General features: G+C 36.7%; 1 long non-coding RNA gene across 2 annotated transcripts in view; it reads left to right on the plus strand.

Moving 5' to 3' along the window:
• LOC134484377 (uncharacterized) overlaps nucleotides 1-24,548 on the plus strand; it is an 84,317-nt gene that overhangs the window by 13,017 nt on the left and 46,752 nt on the right. Inside the window, exon 3 of one of the 2 annotated variants that reach the window (XR_010061790.1) lies at nucleotides 19,871-20,095. The exons of the other annotated variant lie outside the window; for it this stretch is intronic. This is a non-coding gene — a long non-coding RNA (uncharacterized LOC134484377). Of the gene's footprint in view, nucleotides 1-19,870; nucleotides 20,096-24,548 lie in introns of those variants that run through there. 2 annotated transcript variants of the gene reach the window in all.

Genomic DNA, 24,548 nt, shown 5'->3' on the forward strand with positions numbered 1-24,548 from the left:
CAGTAATATCTTCAACAAAATTATAAAAGATAACTTCCATAATCTAAAGGAAGAGATGTCCATAAACGTACACAAAGCCTACCGAACTCGAACTCCAAATAGACTGGAATGGAAAAGGAAATAATCCAATCACATAAAAGTCAAAACACCAAATTCACAAAAGAAATAATAATATTAAAAGCAGTAAAGGGAAAGGTTAAATAACATATAAAGGCAAAGCTGTCAGAATTCCACCAGAATTCTCACCAGAGACTATGAAACCCAGAAGATCTTGGACAGATGTCATACAAACACTAAGAGAACATAAAGGCCAGCCCAGGTTACTGTATCTAGCAAAACTCTCAATTAACATAGCTGGAGAAACCAAGATATTCCATGACAAAACCAAATTTACACAATATATTTTTACATATCGAGTAAGACAAAGGAAACTAACTGGTAAACCCCAATACAAGGAGTCAGGTAAAATCATAGATAAAGCAAGAAATTAATCTTTTCACAACAAAACAAAGAGAAGCACACAAACGTAAACTAACCTTCAATATGAAAATAAGAGAAAGTTACCATCACTAATCCTTAATATCTCTCAACTTCAATGGACACAATTTTCCACTAAAAATACACAGATTGACAAACTTGATATGTAATGAGGACCCAGCGTTTTAAACTACAGGAAACACACTTCAGAGACAAAGACAGACACTACCTTAGAGTAAAAGGCTGGATAAATACTTTCCAAGCAAATTGTCTGAAGAAGCAAGCTGGAGTAGCGATTCTAATATCATATAAAATCTACTTTCAACCAAAAGTCATTAAAAATCATAAGGAAGGACACTTCATATTCATCAAAGGAAAAATCCACCAAGATGAACTCTAAATCATAAATATCTATGCTCCAAATACAAAGGCACCTACATACATAAAAGAAACCTTACTAAAGCTCAAAGAACATATGGCACCGCAAATAATAATAGCAGGAGATTTCAATGCCCTACTCTCATCATTAGACCGATCAGGGAAACAGAAATTAAACAGAGACATAGACAGATTAACAGAAGTTATAAACCAAATGGACTTAACAGATATTTTAGAACATTCTATCATAAAACAAAAGGATATAACTTCTCACCACTTCATGGCACTTTCTCTAAAATTGATCATATAATCAATCAAAAACCAGGCCTAAAAGAATATGGAAAGATAATAATAATCCAATGAATCCTACCAGACTCCATGGGCTAAAACTGTTCTTCAATAACAATTAGGAAAGAACACCCACATATACATGGAAGTTGAACAATGCTCTACTCCATGATAACTTGGTCAAGGAAGAAATGAAGAAAGAAATTAAAGACTTCTTAGAATTTCATGAAAATTAAGGTACAATATACCCAAACTTTTGGGACTAATATAAGCTATACTAAAAGGAAAGCTCATATCTCTGAGTGCCTGCATATAGAAACAGGGGAGAGCATACAGCAGCAGCTTGACAGCACACCTAAAACTCTAGAACAAAAAGAAGCAAATATTCACAGGTGTAGTAGAAGGCAGGAAATAATCAAACTCAGAGCTGAAATCAACCAAGTAGAAAAAAAGGGGACTATACAAAGAATGAAGAGAACCAAATGCTGGTTCTTTGAGAAAATCAACAGGATACATTAACCCATAGCCAGACTAACCAGAGGGCACACAGAGTGTTTCCAAAATAACAAAATCATAAACGGAAAGGGAGAAATAACAGCAGAATCAGAGCAAATTATAAAATTTATCGGGGGTTGAGAATTTAGCTCAATGGTAGAGCACTTCTGTAGCAAGCACAAGGACCTGGGTTCGGTCCCCAGCTCTGAAAAAATAATTAAAAAAAAAAGTTATCAGATTGTCCTACAAATGCCCATATTCAAGAAAACTTGAAAATACGGAGAAAAAGGACAATTTTCTCGACAAATGCCAGGTACCAAAGCTAAATCAGGAACAGAAAAACCGTTTAAACAACCAATAACTGTTAAGAAATACAAGCAATCATTAAAAGCCTCCCAACATAAAAGGAGTCCAAGATCAGATGGGTTTAGTTCAGAAATCTATCCAATATTCATAGAACATTTCATACCAATACTGTCCAAACTATACAACAAATTAGAAACAGGTGGAGCACTACCGAATTCCTTTTATGAAGCCACAATTACTCTTATACATAAACCACACAAAGACCCAACAAAAAAGAAAACTTCAGAGCAATTTCCGTTATGAATATTGGTGCAAAAATACTCGATAAAGTCTTGCAAACTGAGTCCAAGAACACATCAAAAAATCATCCATCATGATCATGTAGGTTTTATCCCAGGCATGCAGGGATGGTTTTGTATATAGAAACCATCAACATAATCCACTATATAATCACACTCAAAGATAAAAACCCAATGATCCTTTCATTACATGCTGAGAAAACATTTGAAAAAATTTAAAACTACTTCATGATAAAAGTCCTGGAAATTATAGGAACATAAGGACCGTTCCTAATCATATACAGCAAACCAGTAGCTAACATTAAATTAAATGGAGAGAAACATGAAGCAATCCCACTAAAATCAGGGACATGACAAGGCTGTCCACTCTCTCACAATTTATACAATGTAGTTCACGATGTCTTAGCCAGAGGAAGCAAACAACAAAAGGAGGTCAAAGGTATATAGACTGGCAAGGAAGAAGTAAAAATAGCACTGTTTGTAGATGATATGATAGTATACTTAGTGATCTCAAAAGTTTCACAAGATAATTCCTGAGCCTGATAAACAATTTTAGCAAAGTGGCTGGGTATAAAAGTAACTCTACACAAAAGCTAAACTAGCAGAGCAAGAAACTAGGCATATGACAACCTTCACAATAGCCCCAAATAATATAAATATCTCAAGGTGACTTTATCCAAGCAAGTAAAAGATATGAGCATATGAGCAGAACCACAAGTCTCTGCAGAAAGTGAAGGAGATTTCAGAAGATGGAAAGATCTCCCATGCTCATGAACTGGCAGGAATAATATAGTAAAAATGGCCATTATACCAAAAGCAACCTACAAATTAATTCCAATCCCCATCAAAATTCCAATCCAATTCTTCGTAGAGTTAGACAGTACAATTCATTATTTCATCTGGAATAACAAAAAACACAGAATAGCTAAAACTATCATCAACAGTAAAAGGACTTCCTTGGGAATCACTATCCCTGAACTCTAGTATTACAGAGCAACAGTGATAAAAACTGTATGGCATTGAGACAGAGCCAGGCAAATCAACCAGTAGAATAGAATTGAAGACCCAGAACTTAACCCATACTCCCATGGTCACTTAATTTTTGAGAAAGAGCCAAAACCATCCAATGGAAAAAAAGATAGCATTTTCAGCAAGTGGTGCTGGTTCAACTGGAGGTCAGTATGTAGAAGAAGGCAAATTGGCCCACTCTTACTGCCCTGTAAAAAGCTAAAGTCCAACTGGATTAAGGACCTCCACTTCAAACCAGATAAACTCAAACTAAAAGAAGAAAAAGTGGGGAAGCATCTGGAACACATGGGCACTTTAGAAAATTTCCTGAACAAAACACCAAAGGCTCATGTTCTAAGATCAAGAATCAACAAATGCCATCTCATAAAACCGCAAAGCTTCTGTAAGGCAGAGGACACTGTTCTTAGGACAAAATGGCAACCAACAGATAGAAAAAAGATCTTTACTAATCCTACAACAGATAGAAGGGTAATATCCAAAATATGCAAAGAAAACAAGAAGTTAGACTGCAGGAGACAAATAACCCTATTGAAAAATGGGGTTCAGAGCAAAACAAAGAATTCACAGCTGAAGAATATCGAATGTCAGTGAAACACCTAAAGAAATATTCAACATCTTTACACACAAGGGAAATGCAAATCAAAACAACACTGAGATTTCACCTCAAACCAGTTAGAATGGCTATGATCAAAAACTCAGGTGACAGAAGATGCTGGCGAGGATGTGGAGAAAGAGGAACACTCCTCCATTGTTGGTGGGATTGCAGACTGGTCCAACCATTCTGGAAATCAGTCTGGATGTTCCTCAGAAAATTGGACATTGAACTACCTAAGAACCCAGCTATACCTCTCTCGGGCATATACCCAAAAGATGTACCTTCATATAACAAAGACACATGCTCCACTATTTTCATAGCAGCCTTATTTATAATAGCCAGAAGCTAAGAACCAAGATGCCTTCAACAGAGAAATGGATACAGAAAATGTGGTACATCTACACAATGGAATATTACTCAGCTGTCAAAAACAATGTCTTTATGAAATTCATAGGCAAATGAATGGAGCTGGAAATATCATCCTGAGTGAGGTAATCCAATCACAGAATCACATACATGGTATGCACTCATTGATAAGTGCTATTGGCTCAAATTCTCGAATTACCCTAGATGCACAGAACCAAAATGTGAATGCTTCACTCCTTCTTTAAAAGGGGATCAAGAATACCCTTGTCAGGGAATAGGGAAGCAAATTGTAGAACAGAGGCCGAAGGAACACCCACTCAGAGCCTGCCCCACATGGGGCCCATACATATACAGCCAGCAAACTAGGTAAAAAGGATGAATCAATGAAATGCAGGCTGATAGGAACAAATGTAGATCTCTCCTGAGAGACACAGCCAGAATATAGCAAATACTTAGGCAAATGTCAGCAGCAAACCACTGTACTGAGAATGCGACCCCTGCTAAAGGAATCAGAGCAAGGCCTGAAAGAGTTAATGGGCTTGAGACCCCATCTGAACAAAAATGCCAACCAAACCTAGGTTCAACCGACTAAGCCACTACCCAAGCCTATACATGAACTGACCTGAACTCCAAATTCACAGGTATCAATGAATGCCTATTAGGGACACCAGTGGAAGGGGAAGTCTTTGTTCTCCCAAGAATGAACCCCCAGTGAATGGCATTTTTGGGAGAAGGGCAGTAATGTGTGGGTGGATCGGGAGAGGAAAACCCCTATCGAAGGGGAGAGGGAGGGGCTAGGAAAATGTTAATGGGGAAACTTGGAAGGGGAATAACATTTGAAATGGAAATAAGAAATACTCAATTTAATAAAGATGGAAGAAAAAAAGATACTCCCTCTGGAAGAGGAGAATGTATGATTTTCCTTTCAGGATCTGTGGGAGGAATTTTGGACACCTGGGCAAATGTGGAATAACCCTATAGAACATTGGAACCATTTGGTTATTTCCGGAAAGTCCTGGGTGGGTAGGAACATCTTGGGGAAAAATGGGAGATCCAAGTTCTCCATGTCTATATAGGGAAGGATGTTGGGAACCTGGAATGTGTGGGGAAAGTACCTGTCCCAATTTGTCAGTATAAGAGTCAGCAAAAAGTGGCCCAGGCACAGTGTGATATTCTTTGAGTCTTTCACTATTCTCTCCAGTATTGTGTTTTGTAGATGTTACAGGCACTCTGGCTACCAACTCGTCCTAGTCCACATGTTCCTCAATCCCAGTAGACATAACCCGCTTTTCTTTTCTTTACTTTTTTTTTTTCATCTTCCCAAGAACCAAGAATGGGAACTTAGATGAGGCCACTCTTTTTCGGGTAGCAGGATGTAAAGCAGATCTTCTGATATTCCTAGTCAGTGGGTTTCTCAGTGATCTGCTATCCTTGGTCAGTGTATTACTCATGCCCTCAGAAACCCTCAGAGTAAGTGGAACTGTCCATTTCTTCTTCTCTGTCAGTTCCCTTCTGGAGTCTAGGTCCCTCTTATTGACTGAAGCCTTTATATGATCTTTGGGTTTCTGCAGGTTTTCTGTAACACGAGCATCAGGTTTTTTGAATCTCTGATCTTCATAGGGTTTTGGGCATCTGAACTTGTCCCGAGCCCTTCTAAGTAGTCCGGGAGGTTCAAAGTCGCTCGGGTCTCTGCTGTTCAATTGCTTCCCCCACTGGGGTAGGAAGTTATAATCCACTTGGGGGACACTGAAGGTCTTCCAGGCTGTGGAGGCTGGGAACCCTTAAAATGCTTCCCCCATTGGAGTCCGGTGTTATAATCATCTTGGGGGACACTGAATGGGCTTCCAGGCTGTGGAGGCTGGGAATCCTTCAACTGATTCCACTGTTGCACTCAGGTGTTGTTGTCATCTTGGGGGACACTGAAGGGTTCCCAGGCCGTGGAGGCTGAGAAATCGTTGGTGCATGGTCAGAGGGTGAAGTCCGGGATGAGGGTCGCTGGTCTCTCTCCTCACATCTGGTCGTTTAGTCTTTAAGGAAATTGAACAAGAAATGTCGAATGGGCTACTACCATGTGAAGGGGCAGTGAATGTACTTGCCAGTGGTGAGTCATGGTAAGCATCAGTTGAGCTGTATCCTTTGAGTATGTCTCTCTATCTTCCGAGAACTGTGGACAAGTCCGGAAGGCAAAGCAGGGAAATCTCGAGTGACCATTGATCTCAGGAAACATCCAAAGCTCGAGAGGAGCTGTCCTCGAGTTTGCACAGGGAAGTAGCGAGGTCTGCATGGGGCAGTAGCGAGTTCTGCAAGGGGCAGTCGCGAGGTCTGCACCAGGCAGTCAGGAGCTGCTTCACTTGTCATTTCTGCTTGTAGTTGCGGAGCGATCATCCAAGCTTTCTGAATGAGGAGGAACCCTGTCGAATCTCTTCCTTTGTGTCCAGAGTGCTATCTGCTATTGTGCCCACTGTCAGGGGCCAAGACAAGGGATTCGGGAAGGAGCAACATGAATGGAAAGGGCAAGGGGTGCTTAGGACACTGTGCGGTCAAGCGACACTTACAACACGGTAGATCCCTCTAACCAGAGGCCATCTGTGGTGCAGTGATGTGTCTTGGAGCCTCATAACCGAATGGGAAAGGTTGATCCAGACCCTTGATCCTCAGAGACTGCAGGGACTAGAAAATCACTGGTGGATTTTTTTAGGGAATGAACATGTGATAGGATTTGTATAGAGCATTGAATGCATGGGATTGATATTAGAATTCCATTTGAGTTCCAGATATTACTGTGATGCTTCTGCCTTGATGTATCACTATTTTTTCTTGTCCCAAAGCTCTTAATATTCTTTCCGTGATGATATTTTTGAAATATTGAGTATGCTACACAATGGAAAGTATTTTCTCTAATCACATATATTGAAATTCTAAATATGTCTTGATATCGTATGCAGTTGCCTTTATTATTACTATTATTAACAATTGTATTTCTTTGCATTTCAAATATTGCCCCCTTTCCGGTCCGCCTCTATAATCCCCACCACCACATACTCTTCCTCTTTGTCTCTAAGAGCGTGTGTCCCCAACACCCCCAGTCGTTCTTACCTCACCCCTCTAGATTCGCTCTTCTCTGGGACATCAAGCTACTAAGGACCAACTGCTTCCCCTTCCACTGATGTGAGATGAGGCAATTCTCTGCTACATTTGTAGGGTACCAGAACATGTATATTCAATGGTTGGTGGTTAGGTCCATGGGTTCCCTGAGGGGTCTGGTTAATTGATATCGTTGTTCTATCTCTAATAACAATCCCCTTCAGCCCCTTCAGCCCTTCCCCTACATCTTCCATTAGGATGTCTAGGTTCAGTTCAATGGTTAGCTGTGAATATCTGCATCTGTCTCAGTCAGGTGTTGGCAAAGCCTCTCAGAGGACAGGCATATCAGACTCCTGTTTGCAAGCACATATCAGCAGCAGCAACAGTGTCCAGGTTGGTGTCTGCAGATCTCTGGATGGCCTTTCTTTCAGCCTCTGCCCCACTTTCCCCTCTGCATTTCCATTAGACAGGATAACTCTGAATATATTTGAGATGGGTGAGTGGTCCCATCCTTACACTGGGGGCCATGTCTATCTACTGGAGGTGGTGTCTTCATGTTAATTTCAGTGTTATTGTTGATGTTGGCCAATGTAATCAGTATTGGGTCCAGGGAACCTGTCGCATTCCTAGTATCTGGTTTATCCTAGAGGTTACCCCCATCCTCAACTGTTCCTTCTCTCTATACTAATTTTCCTGGTCCTCTGTTTTTTTCCCTGTTTCTTCCAACATCTTATCCTGATCTCCTATTTTTCTATTTCACTCCCCTCTCTCACACAGGGTGATTCCTCCATCTGACTCCCATGAAAATTTTCTTCCCCCTTCTAATTGTTAATGAAGCAATCCCCCTTTGTCCTTTCTTGTTAAGCTTCAGAGTGCATATGAGTTTATGGTGGATATTATGAGCTCTTGGGCTAATATTCACTTACTAGTGAGGGCATGCTATGTGCATTTATTTGTGTTTTTGTTATGTCACTCAGGATTATATTTTCTAGTTTCATCCATTTCCCTATGAATTTCATGAAGTCATTCTTTTTAATAGCCGCATACCACACCATTGTGTAAATGTACCACATTATATCAATCTGTTCCTCTTTTGAGGGACATCTGGGTTCTTTCCAGCTTCTGTCTGTTATAAATAAGGCTGCTCTGAACATAGTGGAGCATGTGTCCTTGTTGTAGGTTGGAGCAAGTTTTGGGTATATGCCATCCAATGGTACAGCTGGATCCTCAGGTAGTAAATACTATGTTCAATTTTCTGAAGAAGCTCCAGCCTGGATTCCAGGGTGATTTTAAGAGCTTGTAATTTCCACAGTGAAAGGGTGTTCCTTTCTCTCCACATCCTTGACAGAGACTGTTGTCACCTGACTTTTTTGACTTAGCCATTCTGACTGGTATGAGGTAGAATTTCACGATTGTTTTGATTTGCATTTCCCCAATGAGTAAGGATGTTGAACATTTTTAGGTGCTTCTCATCCATTCAATATTCATCAGTTGAGAATTTTTGTTTAGAACTGTAGCCCAGTATTAAATAGGGTTATTTGATTTTCCGGAGGATAGCTTATTGAGTTTTTTTGTATATATTGGATATTAGCACTCCATCGGATATAGGATTGGTAAAGATCTTTTCCCAATCTGTTAGTTGCTGTATGGAAGTAATAACAGTGTTCTTTGTCTTAGAGAAACTTTGAAATTTTATGAAGTTTCATTTTTCAATTTTTGATCTTAGAACAAAAGCCTTTGGTGTTCTATTGAGGAAATTTTCCCCAGTACCAATCTGTTTGAGGCTTTCCCCTGCTTTTTATCAATTAGTTTCAGTGTATCTGGTATTATTTGGAGTTCTTTAATCCAGTTTTACTTGAGCTTTGTACAAGGAGATAAGAATGGATTGATTTGCATTCTTCTACCTTCTGCCCTTCAGTTGAAACAGCACAATTTTTAAAAAATGCTATCTTTTTTTTCCACTGTATCGTTTTAGATCCTTTGTTAATTATCAAGTGGCCATAGCTGTGTGGGTTCATTTTTGGGTCTTACATTCTATTCCATTGTTATACCTGACTGTCTCAATACCAATACAATACAGTTTTTCCTCACCATTGCTCTGTAATACAACTTGAGCTCAGGGATAGTGATTTCCCCAAATGATTTTATTTTTAAGAATAGTTTTCTCTATCCTGGGATTTTTTTTATTCCATATAAATTTGCAAACTGCCATTTTTATGTCTGTGAAGAAATCAGTTGTAATGTTGATGGAGATTGCATTGAATCTGTAGGTTGCTTTTGGCAAGATGGCCATTTTTACAATATTAAACCTGCCAATACATGAACATGGGAGATCTTTCTAATTTCTGAGATCTTCTTCAATTTATTTTTTTCATACAGTTGTGTTCTTGTCATGTATATCTTTCATTTGCTTGGTTAGAGTCACACAGAGGTATTTTATAAGCTTTTTCACTATTGTCAAGGGTGTCATTTCTGTAATTTCTTTCTCAGCCTATTTCTCTTTTGAGCAGAGGCAGGATACTGATTTGTTTGAATCAATTTTAAACTCTTCCACTCTGCTATAGCTGTTTATCTGCTTAGAAATTCACTGGTGGAAATTGTCGGGTCACAACATCTGCATATAGTGACATTTTGAAAATTTCCTTTGCAATATGTATCCCTTTACATCCATTTGTTTTCTGTTTACTCTGGCTAGGGCTTTGAATACTATATTGAAAAGGTAGGGAGAGAGTGGTTATCATTGTCTAGTTCCTGATTGTAGTGGGATTGCATTAAGTTTTTCTCCATTTAGTTTGATATTGGCCTCTGGTTTGCAGTATATTGCTTTTATTGAGTTCAGTATGGTCCTTGAATTTCTGATCTTTCCAAGACTTGTAACATGAAGGGCTACGTTCTGTAAAATGCTTTCTCAGCATCTAATGAAATGATTGCTTGTTTTGTTTTCTTTGAATTTGTTTTTATAGTGGGATTAGTTTGATTAGTGATCAGGTTCTGTATATTGAACCATCCCTGTATCTCTGGGATGAAGCCTACTTGATCATGATGGATCATTGTTTTCATGTGTTCTTGGATTTGACTAGCAAGAAATTTACTGAGAATTTTTGCAGGGATATTCATGAATAAATTGGTCTGAAATTCTCTTTCTTTTTTCGGTCTTTGTTTGCTTTAGTTGTAAGCATAATTGTGGCATCAGAGAAGGAATTGCGTAGTGTTCCTTCTATTTCAAGCTTGTGGAATAGTTTGGAGAATATTGGTATTAGGTATTCTATGAAGGTCTGAGAGAATTCTGTACTAATCCTTTCTGGTCCTGGGATCTTTTGGTTGGGAGACATTTAATGACTGCTTCTACTACTTTACAAGTTATGGGAGAATTTAGGTGGTTTATCTGATTCTGATTCAACTTTGGTACCTTATATCTCTCTAGAAATTTATCCATTGAATCCTTACATTCCCACTTGTTAAGTATAGGCTTTTATAGAAGGATCTGATAATTTTTTGAGTTTCCTCACTTTCTTTGGTTATATCTCTATTTCATTTCTGATTTTGTTATTTTTAATTTGAATATAAGGGATTTACCTATTTCTGGATTTTTCGAAGAGCCAGCTCCTGGTTTTGTTGATTCTTTATATAATTCCTTTCATTTCTACTTGGTTGATTTCAGTCCTGAGTTTGATTATTTCCTGCTGTCTAGTCTTTGGATTTTTATTGGTTCTGAGATTTCAGGTGTTCTATCAAACTGCTAGTGTATCATAGCTTCTGTTTGTTTGTGGAGGCTCTCAGAGCTATGAGTTTTCCTCTTGCATTGCTTTTTTGTGTTCCCAAGTTATGCCTTCATTTTCATTAAAATCTGAAATGTCTTTAATTTTTTTTCTTTATTTCTTCCTTGAACAAGTTCTCATCGAGTAAATCATTCTTCAGCTACCATGTATATGTGGGACTATGGTTGTTTTTGTTGTTATTGAATACCATTCTTAGTCTGTAGTGATCTCATAGGATGCATGGGATTAATTCAAACATCTTGTATCTCTTGAGGCCTGTTTTATGACGGATCAGATTGTCAGTTTTTGAGAAGGTACCATGTAAGACTGAGAAGAAAGTGTCAGGACCCATAACAGGACAGGCTAATAACTAGCAGGTGATCATCCTGAGATACACAGCTTCGGATTATTTTATAATCTACAACTGGTTCTCCCTTATTAAGCAAAGTTGTAAGGGATTCATTTTGGGAAAGTTTACGCTATTAAATGCTATTCCTGTTGTTATTATTAGACATATATAACAATCATTGAGTAATAGCACACCCCTTTGGAGCAGATCTCTGCAGTCATACGAAGTTTTACTGTCTGTAGTGATACTATACAGGCAAATAGATGAATTCTTTAGTCTTAATAATGATTCTACAATAATTCCTAAAATTATATCAATGGTTATTAATCTCTATTATAGTGGGACTGCTATAAGTCTCTATATTTTTTTTCTTTTTCTTTTTTTCAGAGCTGGGACTGAACCCAGGGCCTTTCGCTCGCTAGGCAAGTGCTCTACCACTGAGCTAAACCCCGAACCCGTATAAGTCCCTTTCTAATAGTCAAAATTGCAGTGACAATTCTGCCGGTGTCCCTGGTGTCAACAGTTAATTTTTCTGAGATAGTAAACAGACTTTCTCCTACTAAGAACACATTCCATGATGTTGCAATACAGTTATCAAGAGTCATAAAAAGAAAACAAACGATTTGTTGCAGGTGCAAGGACAGTTAATATAAGATATTAACTGGGTTTATCTATATATAACATCACTAACAACTATGGTTTTGGATCTTCAGTGAGCCTGTGGAGCTGACACAGGTGATGAATGTTTCGCCAGATAATCACTCTTGATGGATATTGATGTAAAAATTCTCGGTTGTAAATTATGTTTCAATTTATGCTTGATCTTTCATATGAACTTGTGATGAACATTGTAATATGGGATCATATATTCTTAAAGATGTTTAAGTTCTGAGGAGAAAGAGAAGTCACACAGAAGGACTGAGAGAGAAGGACTGAACTGGAAGGACAGAGACAGGTGGACTGACCTGGAGATGGACAGAGCTGAAAAGTCAGCTTTGAGTTAAGGAGAACTGAGCTTAGTAGAACTGAGCCAAAAATATCTGGGCTGAGAAGAAATGTAGAGAGGAATAATGTAGATATTATAAGTAACATAAGAGGGCAATCTGCAGAATTACAGAGGAGAAGAGGAAAAGAGAAGAAGCTGGAAAGAACAGAAGGTGCAGGCAGGTTTCTCCTTACCATGGGACAGAACAGGTCATTTCTTAATAGCAATGCATGCTTACTCTTATCAAAAGGAACAAGGCTTTTCTCTTACACACTTGGGTTTAATTCACTTAGCATTAAAAGGGTCGAAGTGATTTTTTTCTTTATGTTATAAAGATTGGACCTCATCATTCTGCACTGGTGCTTGGTCTCTTGCTCCCTATGCATATGAAAGTAAGGATGTCTGTTTAAATATGTAATTACAAGAATGAATGCATATGTGTGTGTGTAAGAGTATAATTGTGAGAATGCGTGTAAGTTGGACCCAGCTGATTTTGAGTGGAAATATATAAATGCACGTTTATGGAATTCAGGTGTAAAATTACATGTTTATGCATATTTGGCTATGTAAAATACTGACATCATTTGTGATTCAAATATTCTAACAATATGTCTATACTTACCTTCATTATTATATAAACTACTCATTGAAGAAATTTTAATGGATATATCAAAATTTGTTTATAGGAATGGTACATCAAATATTTCTGTTAATAGTCAAAATCAGGAAATTCTTTCTATATTTATGCATTTTGGTATTTGAATATGGAAGAAACTGAATGATCTTAGATTTTGTAATAATGTTTATAAATCAATTATTCTTAATGTTTGTTGAAAGAAGGAAGTTATCAATGAATACATATATACAATGTGCCACACATTACAAAAGCAATGTGCCACACCTTTGTAACATAAATAGAGCAAATTAAATATATAATTTATGAACTGAAGTTGAGCAATCATGTAAAAAAGCAAAATATATCATAGAGTCTACCTACATTTGGAGTTAAGAGATGATTCATGCTTCTGTGTATTTCTTTCTAGACATCTAAAGAGATAAAATTAGTGTGGAAAAGGCTAAAACTGCAATTAGTGTGCTTCATGTAGTATACATATTTAAACAATGCTTTTGAAAAAATATACAGTACATATTTTCAAGGTTACATATACAGCATATACAAAAATTCAGTGTCCATAAATTATCAATAACACTCAAGCTACTTTCTCTGGTCTTATTATATTTGAATTGTCAAAGATATACATGTATGTATGTATGTATACTCAAACAGGCATACTCACAGACAAACAAACAAACACACACAATACTTCTAAAAATTTAAAACAAATTTGTAAATAATAGTCTTTCAGACAAAACTAATGAAAAAGGATGAACTAAATTTCCAGTGTAATGTACTCTCAAAAGTGTACTTTCTAGCATATAAAACTTTACCTTATAATTTTTAAAAAAATCGTACGGGGCCAATATGTGTAATCAGATCCCATTTGGACTTATTACTCAGAGTTAAAGTAGAAATTGAAATGAAGTGGGAAAAATATTAAAATACAAGATTTAGCTATACACTTTCAATTATACAAAAAAATCTGAGAAACAGTGAAATGACACAACATGTAAAATTGCTTTCTATTAAGCATTGATATCTAAGTTTAGTCTTCATAGTCTATATAAAAGAGAGAACTAAATCTCAAAGGTTTTTTCCGGGCTTAAATACAATTTTCTTGGCTTGTGAATATACCCAGAACCAATCAATACAATGAAAATGGATAGATGTTGTGTTACAACAAATAAAACACATTTTGATTATTTATTCAGTATAAATTTATTTTTGTAGCATTTCTTCCTATGTTTCTGTTGGATATTATATAAATCCTCACTTTGGTGTGGTCAGTGCTTAAATTTAACTGAACATGACTGAATATGTCAATATAGTAGAAATGAATTCTTGGGGCAGAGAATACCTTTGGGTTAAACCTGGTTATAATGAAATGGTGGTGACAATGAGCACAACTAAATAGAAGGAAAGAAACTGTGGCTTCAGGTACAGGAGTCAATATAAGATTTCACTTTGTAGTGTTGGAAGAATTGTTCCGTGATATCATGACATTGTGCAGTGAACAGGCCTTTTCTTTATTCCTGTAATGAAAGCAAAAATTTGTGGCTTTCAGTTCCTTCAGAGAGCTTGCTACGTGTGCAGATCAATCAGCAACTCGGGAGTAGGGATTTAGGTGTGCAAAATATATTTTTGATACTGAATTTCTTCTAGGTACTTTAGGGAGCTAACTTCATAAGATTTGGAATATAATCAGACAAGAGCTTGTTAAAGATGTAGAAAAGCACGGAGTGTGGTGGCACAGGCCTTTAATATTAGCACTGGGTAGCAGAAGCAGGCATAACTCTAAGTTCAAGGCCAGCTTGGTCTACAGAGAGAGAGAGAGAGAGAGAGAGAGAGAGAGAGAGAGAGAGAGAGAGAGAGAGAGAGAGAATAGGTGAAAGAGATAGTGAGTTCTGGTACTGCCAGGGATATAAAAAAAACAGTGTCACAAAAATTTTCAAGAATAAGTTCTGTATTATACAGAGAAAATTCTCATTTTATTTTAGTAAGATGTTAACAATTCTTTCTTGATTCTAATGAAATCTCTTAGCTATAAAATAATGTGAAGGCAACGAAAATGTAAGAAAAGATGTTTTACATCACTATTCCCCTTAAACTATAAGTTGAATTTTTACTAAACAATCCTATGTAAATACACTTTGAAGGCTTTTCTGTGATTAGCTAAAGGGCATTTACATTGTGAATTAAGAATGATGGATTTCATGCCAATTTTGAATTGTCATCACTAAGGTGTAGAAGCATATTAAGCATACAAAATCATACATAAAATTTTGCACAATAAAAAATGAGAACCTTTGATTGGTTTTCCTCTAATGTCAACACCTTCTTTTTGTTGGAGTGAAGATTGGATGATTTGAACTAATTTTATGAGAAATACCACCTGCTTTCAGAAGATAAGTAACAGAGAAAGATGAGGAAAAACATATGCTAAGGAACAATGAACTGGGATAGAGTATTCTATGTAATACATAGAACAATAAATTTGACCCATCTGTTACTGGTAAGGTGGGGACTTCATTACGCATATCTATGTACTTAAAAATGTTTTCTTTTCCTTCTTAAGTTTGTATGGTTGCTATGAAAACTATGGGTTTTGTGTTAAGATCTTTGCATATTTAATGATAGTTTTGAAATATTAGTGTTATAATCAAAAGCCGTGCTTTGTACATACTTTTTAAGCAACAAAAAAGAGAAGTGTCTGCTTGGGTTTTATGAAGAAAGTTACTATGTTAAACATGAATTAATTTTTCTGACATATACATTATCTTCATGTACCATGCTTGTTGATGAAATCTTAGCACATAGGAATGAATAGTAACCATCTTAGTATAGTTTCAGGATTTTATTGTATCTTGTTTCCCATGTGCCTTTCTATTAAAATGCTATCACTTTTCTAAGTCTCTTAATTTAACTGGAGAGGTTTGCAATATCTCCTATTCTGTTGGTTATTCATATAATTCGTCTTTGGTGTTGTTATTGAATTTTATGACTAACTTCTTAATATTCTTTATTTTGAAGGTAAAATATATATATATACATATACATATATATATATATGTAAAATAGTTTATAAAAAGATTACAGTTTTAGTGGAAATATAACTTAGTGATGAACAATTTTATAAGTATTCTCTAAATTATTGAATATTCTACATTTTATTAGTATAAAAATATTATAAATACCACATCCTTTATTAACTTTAACACACACTGCTCCAGTTAATATAAACACAAATATGTTCGTCATATTTATCTTTGAAATTTTCTTAGTTTCTTAGTTTCTTAGTTTCTTAGTTTCTTGACTTTTCTATCTGAGCTTTCTCATCGTTTTTCAAAAATAAATCTATTGCTCTTTTATTGAGAATCATAATGAATATTCATTGATACATAGATATATAATAATGTGACAATATACACAATGGTACTTCATTCTCCCTAGGAAAACTAAACCGAGTAAGGTAACAAAGACTTAGAAAGGCAAATACCATGTGTTCTTTTTCAAAGAGATCAAAGAATCTCCTTTTAATATACTTGTATTTATGTGAAGTTGTGGGTGGTTTGAGTTCATTTAACTGGTATACGTCACAGAGATTAGAGAGTAGGGTTTTAAACAGTGTGGTATGGAAGATATTGAGCATGTGGGATATGAATCTAGAAGTAAGAATAATGAAGAGAGACTAGTATAAGTGGTGAGGGACATAGGGCAGGCGGAAACAAAGAACTGAGGAAGCGAGGATGAGGGTGATTGTCTACAAACATAACATATGGCAACCTGTTACTTTATAGGTTAGGTTAAAATAAATATTAAAATTTAAAACTAATACCATAATGTTCAATGCTATAAACATCATGTTTGAGGAAAAATGCCAGGAAGTGATATCAGAATGAAAATAATATATTTATCTTATTTGATCTTAGTCATATTATCCATAATTACTTGTTAAAAACATCATTTGTCTGCCAAATTTATGGTACCACTTAAAAATTGCCTGTGATATAATAATTCCTTATGATAGTAGAGAATTTTTATTATTAGGTCAATTTTTAAAATCTGTGATTTGATCTTGTTTTAAGTTTCTTTTTACTTAAATTTGGTCCTCATGACATTCACTCATACTAAATTATAATTTTCAATTTTAACATACTACTGTAAAATATGATCAAGAGGGTTGTTGAAATTGCTCAATTATAAGTAATATTATCCATAAACTACAGGACATCCTCCACAAAGCTTAAAGGTACAAAGAAGATAAACAAGAAGAATGGCCAAAGTGCATAAGATTGACTCTCACTTAGAATGGGGAATAAAATAGTCTAGGAGGCCGATTGAGGAAAGGAACTAGATGAGAGATGGAAGGAAGAGGAGAATGGATCCTGTGTGTGAAGGGACAGGAGATAGGACCCGATAGTCATGAGAAAGAAAGGAAATCTTGAACTTTAAGAGATGAGGAGGTGGGAGAAACCTCCAGGAAGAGAAAGAGACCTGGTATAATGGAGGTACCCACGAATCAATGGGGTGACCTAAGCTGTGACGTACATTGGTGATATGAAACATTAAGAGGCCAAATCCCATTGACTGGAAAGACCAGCAATGGAGGGATAAAGACACAAATACACCCACAAAACCTTCTTCGCAAAATTTTTCAAGCCTAAAAGAAAATCTGAACCGCATTCTAAAGTCCATATTGTCCTTTGCTTTACTGATGGCTGGTAATTTTTGCTTAAATTAAGGATTTGAGAGATTATCATTTGAAGTAGGTATACAATATTTATACTGTTATATTCATGCTTTAGCTGGGCCAACTTTGTTGCCAATATCATTGCAAAAATTAAAATTGGAAAACAGAATATTTGAGTACACATTCAGTAATATATATAAAGTCTCCTTTCAAAGAATGTACAATAAAAAAATGTAATACAATATTCATTCACCTAAATGTCTGGAAGGAAAATATTGGACTTTGGGAAATAGAGAAAACCTAGGAACTTGAACTGTATGTCACAGGAATGGAACTGGGAGTGGAATTATTATCCAGAATAATCTCCTCCACCCCATGTTCCTAGATCTTTATACCCATGCCAAGCCCCTGACCAACATTCTCTATTCCGAACATGTACGTACTAATGAAGCAAAGAAAAGTCTCCAGCATTAGAGATATATAGTATTTAAAGGTTTCCAGTGTGTCACAAGAGACACTCTTGGAAAGGGAACCCTCAAATCTGGTCAATGTAAAGAAAGCTGTTCAACAGTTAGATCATGGCAGTTCTCAGTGACATCATCATTAGGTCCTCCCTGAAATATCTCTTGTATCCTGAAGAGCTCTAGCTTTTCTGTGATGTCACAAGTGTCATGGTGACAGCAACTGCCTCTTGGATATTCTTTGAGGACCTCTAGGGTTAACTCATTGACCTCTTATTCTGGCTAAACAGCCATTTGTTAGGGAGATAAAAGAGAAGGAAGCTGGCCTTCTCTCTTTGTATAAAAAAAGGAAGAAATAAATGGTCCATGGGAAAGCTCAGTGAGTCTTGGGTAGGCGTTGAGTGTTGTATCTGAAGAGATAGCCTTGATCTGAGCCTTACACACATGGGAATCCAGAGCTGGGATTCTCTCATTATCATCTGGACTTCCCTGCTTGATATGGTTTCTGGAATTCAGAGAGTTTATATAATCATTTTCTTCATTCCAAAAGTCAGTTGTTGGGAAGGGCACAGTTGTTCTAGTGAGAGCTCATGGCTTTCACTCTTTTTGCCCTGAAGAAAAAGGTCCGAAGAAACAAAGGATAGACAAGTATTGTCTCCTCAGCTCAGTGTAAACGCCTCCATGCTTTGGATACCTATAGTGCAGTTTGTGTCTGACACTGATATTTGGGAGAGAAGAGCTTCTAGTTGAGACTTCATCATCTCAGTCTTTCCACTAGTATTACTCTGATTACCATTTCCTGATAGTTACCCTTTAGATTTCTGAGTCAATATGTGTAATTAGCTGACAGATGTCTTTTCTTTAATTTATTTCATTTTTTTTAATTTTTAGCAAATTTTATTGCTTTTTTTATTTGGATATTTCTATATTTGAATTTCAAATTTGATTTTCTTTCCCAGTTTCATGTCCATAAGACCCGTAACTAGTCCCCCTAACATTCTTCTATAACCTAACTTAGTGAACCTTGATATTACCTTGAACTGAGAGTTAAACCTAGGTTGGACCAGGAACTTCTCCTTCCATTGGTTCCCAACAAGGCCATCCACTGCTACATATGCAGTTGGACACATAGGTCTGTCCAAGTACAGTCTTTGAATATTGGTTTAGTACCAGAAAGCTCTGGTTCACTGGCATTGTTGTTCTTATGGAATTGAAATCCCCTTAAGCTCTTGTAATTCTTTCTCAAAAACTACCAACAAGAGATCCATTTTTGGTTCACTGGTTTGCCAGTAGCATTCTCTTCTGTATTTGACTTGCTCAAGCTGTGTCTCTCAGGAAAGATGTACATCTGGTTCCAACTATACATTTGGTGGCTCCTACAGCTATGAGGTTAGGTGGAATTTTCACATGGATTATGTACACCTAGGTCAAGAATGTAGAATCCACAAATGGCAATTCCAAACACCTCCCTCTTGTTCTTATGAACCTATTGAAGTTGAAGTTTCCCTGGACATTAAGCCATTCATCTCCCTGCACATCCTCCTGAATTTTATGTTTGTCCTGAAGTAACAACCATGGTAAAACCTCGAAAACCTTCACGTCTGGTCCTAGAGGAACAGGAAGTTAGATATTAAAGAACTGATGTCTAATGAGACTACTGAACCATATTCTATATTTCATGTTTTCCTTAGCTTTTCTGATGTCTGGAAATTTTTGGATAAACTAAGGATTTGGAAGTTCATCATTGGAAGTAGGTACATAATATTTACATTTTTATATTCAACGTTAGGTGGGACCCTTGGGTTGCCAAAATCATTGCAAAAAAACATGAAATTGGAAAACAGAATTTTTCACTTCACATTCAGGAATATATAAAGTCACCTATCAAGGAATGTACAATGAGAAACTGTAATGAAATATGAATTCAATTAAAGGATTGTAGGGAAAATGCTGGCCTTTGGGAAACAGAGATAACCTAGGATATTGAACTGTATGTCATAGTAATGGACCTGGTAATAAAATTATTATCCAGAGGAATCTCTTCCACTCCATGTTCCGAGATCTTTTCTACCCATGCAAAGCTCCTGATTATCTTTTCCTTTCAGAGCATGTAACCACTAAGGAAATAAAGAGAAGTTTCTAGCTTTAAAGACATGTAGTATGAAAAGGTTTCCATTGTTTCACAGGAGACAAACCTTGCAAGGGCACCCTCGAATCTGGTCATTGAAAGGAAAACACTTTAGCAGGTAGGCCATGGCAATTCTCAGTGACATCACCATTAGGCCTATCTAAAAAAATCTGTTGTATCCTGGAGATCCCTAGTTTCTTCTGTGATGTAACAAGTGTTGTCCTGACAGAAGTTGCCTCTCCAGTAGTCCTTCAGTACCTCTAGGGTTTACTATTTGGCCTCTAATTCAGCATAAACAGCCTTTGGGAAGGAGAAAAAAGAGGATGAAGTGATCAAAGATGGGAAGAAGGAAGCTGGCCTTCTGCTTTGTTATAAAAAAAAAGAAATATGTGGTCCATGGGAAATCTCAGTCATTTCTGGGTAGTGGTTGAGAAGGTTTGCTGAAAAGATAGTATTGATTGGAGCCTTCCAAATATGGTAATAAGGAGATGGGAGCCTCTCAGATGCATCTGGACTTCCCTGCTAGTTATGGTTCCTGGAAGTCGGAGAATTTATATCATTCATGTCTTTTTTCCAAAGCCAAGTGTTGGGAAGGGCACAGTTTTCTTTAAAGCTGATGGTTTTGGTCCTAAGGAAGAAGGGAAAGACAAGTATTGTGTCCTCAGCTCAGAGTAAATTACTCCGTGCTTTGGATTCCTAGAGTGCAGATTGTGTCTGACACTGATATCTGGGAGAGAAAATTGCTTCTATTTGAGATTTCACCATCTTCGTCTTTGAACTAGTATTACTCTGACTACCATTCCCTGACAGTGACCCTTTAGATTTCTGAGTCAAAGGGTGTAATTAATTGGCAGTTTTCTTTTCTTTTATTTCTTTCATTTTTTTCTTTTTTAGCAAAATATATAGCTTTTTTAAATTTGATATTTCTATATTTACATTACAAATGTTATTCCTTTTCCAATTTCCTGTCTCTAAGATCCCTAACCAGTCCACCTCCCATTCTACTATAATCCCCTTACTACCCCTTTGCATTCCCATGAACTGTGAATCAAATATAGGGAGGACCAAGAGCTTCTACTTCTGTTGGTTCCCAAGAAGGCCATCTGGTACTAAATATGCAGTAGGAGCCATAGGTATGTCCATGTACATTCGTTGAATATTGGTCTAGTACTAGAAAGCTCTGGTTCATTGACATTGTTTTTCTTATGGGTTTGCAAACCCCTTTACCTCTTGTAATCCTTTCTCAAAAGTTATCAACAAGAGTTCCATTTACAAGTAACTGGTTTGCCACAAGCATTCACTTATGTAATTGACATATTCTAGCTGTGTTTCTCAGGAAATGTCTATATCCTCTTCCTGGCAGAATGCACTTCTTAACTTCAACAATCTTATCTAATTTTGGTGGCCGATCTATCTATCTATCTATCTATCTATCTATCTATCTATCTCTATCTATCTATCTATCTATCTATCTATCTATCTATCTATCTATCTATCTATCTATCTATCATATATATATTGGCTCCTATGTGAGGTTAGATGGAATTTACCATTGATTCTGCGCATCTAGAACAAGAATGTAGAATCTACAGATGCAAAGTTCCCTCCTGTCCTTATGAACTTATTGAAATTAGGTTTCAGTTGAACTCAAAACATTTCTTTCCCTGCCCATCCACCTAAGTCTTATGTTTGGCCTGAAAAAAGAATCATTGTAAAATATCCAAAAACCTCAAGTGTGGCCATGGGAACACAAGAAGGAAGATATTGCAGAAATGATATCAAATGGGAATAGAGAAACAAATTGTATAGTACATGTTGTCTTTGATTTACTGATGTATGATAATTTTTGGATAAAATAAGAATTTGGAGTTTATCATTTGAAGTAGGTACAAAATATTTACACTGTTCTCTGCACTCTATACTTCGGCCCTCTTTTTTGCCAAAATCATTACAAAAATGCAATTGTAAAAGAGAATTTTTGAGTACACTTTCAGGAATGAATCAAAGTGCCCTATCTAGGAATGAAGAATTAGAAAATGAAATACAATATTCACTCAATTAAAGGTCTGTATGGAAAATAATGGCCTTTGGGAAACAGAGAAAAACTAGGAAATTGAACTGTATGTCACAGGAATGGACCAGGGAGCAAAATTATTATCAAGAAGAATCTCCTCCACTCCATCTTCCTAGATCTTTTCTACCCATGCCAAGTCCCGATTAATTTTGTCCATTAAGACCATGTAAACACTAATGCACAAAGAGAAGTCTCTAGCGTTAGAGAGATGGAGTACAAAAGGTTTCCACTGTGTCATAGTAGACTCTCCTAGAAAGGGCACCGTCAAATCTGGTCAATGTAAGGAAATCTGTTTAGCAGGTAGTCCATGGCAGTTCTCAGTGACATCATCCTTAGTACCCCCGTAATATATCTCTTGTATCCTTGAGAGCCCTATCTTCTTCTGTGTTGTCACAAGTGTTGTCCTGACAGCAACTGCCTCTCAGATATTCATTCCATATATCTATGGTTTACTAATTGGCCTATAATTCAGTGTAAAGAGCCATTTGGGAGGGAGGACAAATAGGATGAAGATATCAGAGATGGGGAGAAGAAAGCTGACCTTCTGTCTTGGTACAAAAAAGGTCCTTGGGAAAGCTCTCTGAGTCCTTAGTAGGTGTTGAGTTGTTTCATGAAGAGATTGTCTTGATCTGAGCCGTCTACAAATGGGAATTAGGAGCTGGGGTCCTCTCAGAAGCATCTGGACTTCCTGCTCTTACAGTTCCTGGAAATCAGAGAGTTTATATCATTAATTTCTTTATCCCAAAACCCAAGTTTGGGAAGGTCACAGTTGTTTTCCTGACAGCTCATGGCTTTTATTCTTTTTGCCCAGAAGAAAAATGTCCTAAGGAAGAAGTGAAAGACAAGTACTATGTCCTCATCTCAGGGTAAACTCCTCCACACTTTGGATACCTATACTTCAGTTTGTGTCTGACACTGATATCTGGGAGAGAGAAGTGCTTCTAGTCGACTCTTAATCATATCAGTCTTTTCACCATTATTATTCTGATTACCATTCCCTGACAGTTACTCATTATATTTCTGAATCAATAGGTGAGAATGGCTAGCAGTTTCTTTTTTCATTTCTTCCATTTTTTTAGTAAATTTTTGCTAATTTTATTGGCTATTTCTATATTTACATTTCAAATGCTATTTTCTTTCCAAATTTCCTCTCCATAAGGTCGTAACTGGACCGACTCCCCTTCTTTTACAACCCTCCTTACTGCACCTTGACATTTCCTTGAACTGGGAACCAAACCTGAGAAGGACCAAGGGCTTCTACATCCATTGGTGCCCAAGGAATCCATCCTCTGCCACATATGCTGTTGGAGCCATAGGACTTTCCATGGGCAGATTTTGAATATTGGTTTAGTGTCAGAAAGCTCTGGTTTGTTGGAATAGTTGTTTTTATGGGGTTGAAAGTCCCTTCAGCTCTTGTAATCCTTTCTAAATATCTACCAAGAAGAGACATGCTTTCTGTTCACCAGTTTACCACTAACATTCACTTCTGTATTTAACATGCTCTAACTATGACTCTCTGGAAAGATCTTTCTCCAGTTCTTGGCAGCATGAACCTCTTACCTTCATCAATCTTATGTAATTTTGGTGTCTCCTACACCTATGAGGTTTGGTGGAATTTTAACATGGATTATGCACAACTGGGTCAAGAATGTAGAATCCACAAATGACAATGCCAAATAGATGCCATTCTCTACTTATGAAACTATTGAAGTTAAGTTTCCCTGGACCTCAAGACATTCCTCTCACTGTCCATCCTCCTGAACCTTATGTTTGGCCTGAACAAAGAATCAGGTTAAAAAACCCTCAACCCTCATGTCAGAACCTTGGAAATAAGGAAGGGAGATATTAGATATCTGATTATCTTTTGGGACTACAGAACCACATTCTAGAGTTGATATTGTCCTTTGCTTTACTGATGTCTGTGATTATTGGATAAAATAAGGATTTGGGAGTTTATCATTTGAAGTAGGTACACAATATTTACACTGTTATATTCACTTTATCATTGGGCCAAAATCATTGCAAAAAATGGAATTTTAAAACAGAATTTTTGAGTAAACATTCAGGAATATTTATAAAGTTCCCTATCAAGGAATGTACAATAAGAAATTGAAACACAATATTCATTCAATTAAAGGTCTGTAGGGAGAATACTGGCCTTTGGGAA

The sequence above is a fragment of the Rattus norvegicus genome, chromosome Y, assembly GCF_036323735.1.
Source record: "Rattus norvegicus strain BN/NHsdMcwi chromosome Y, GRCr8, whole genome shotgun sequence".
Lineage (NCBI taxonomy): Eukaryota > Metazoa > Chordata > Mammalia > Rodentia > Muridae > Rattus > Rattus norvegicus.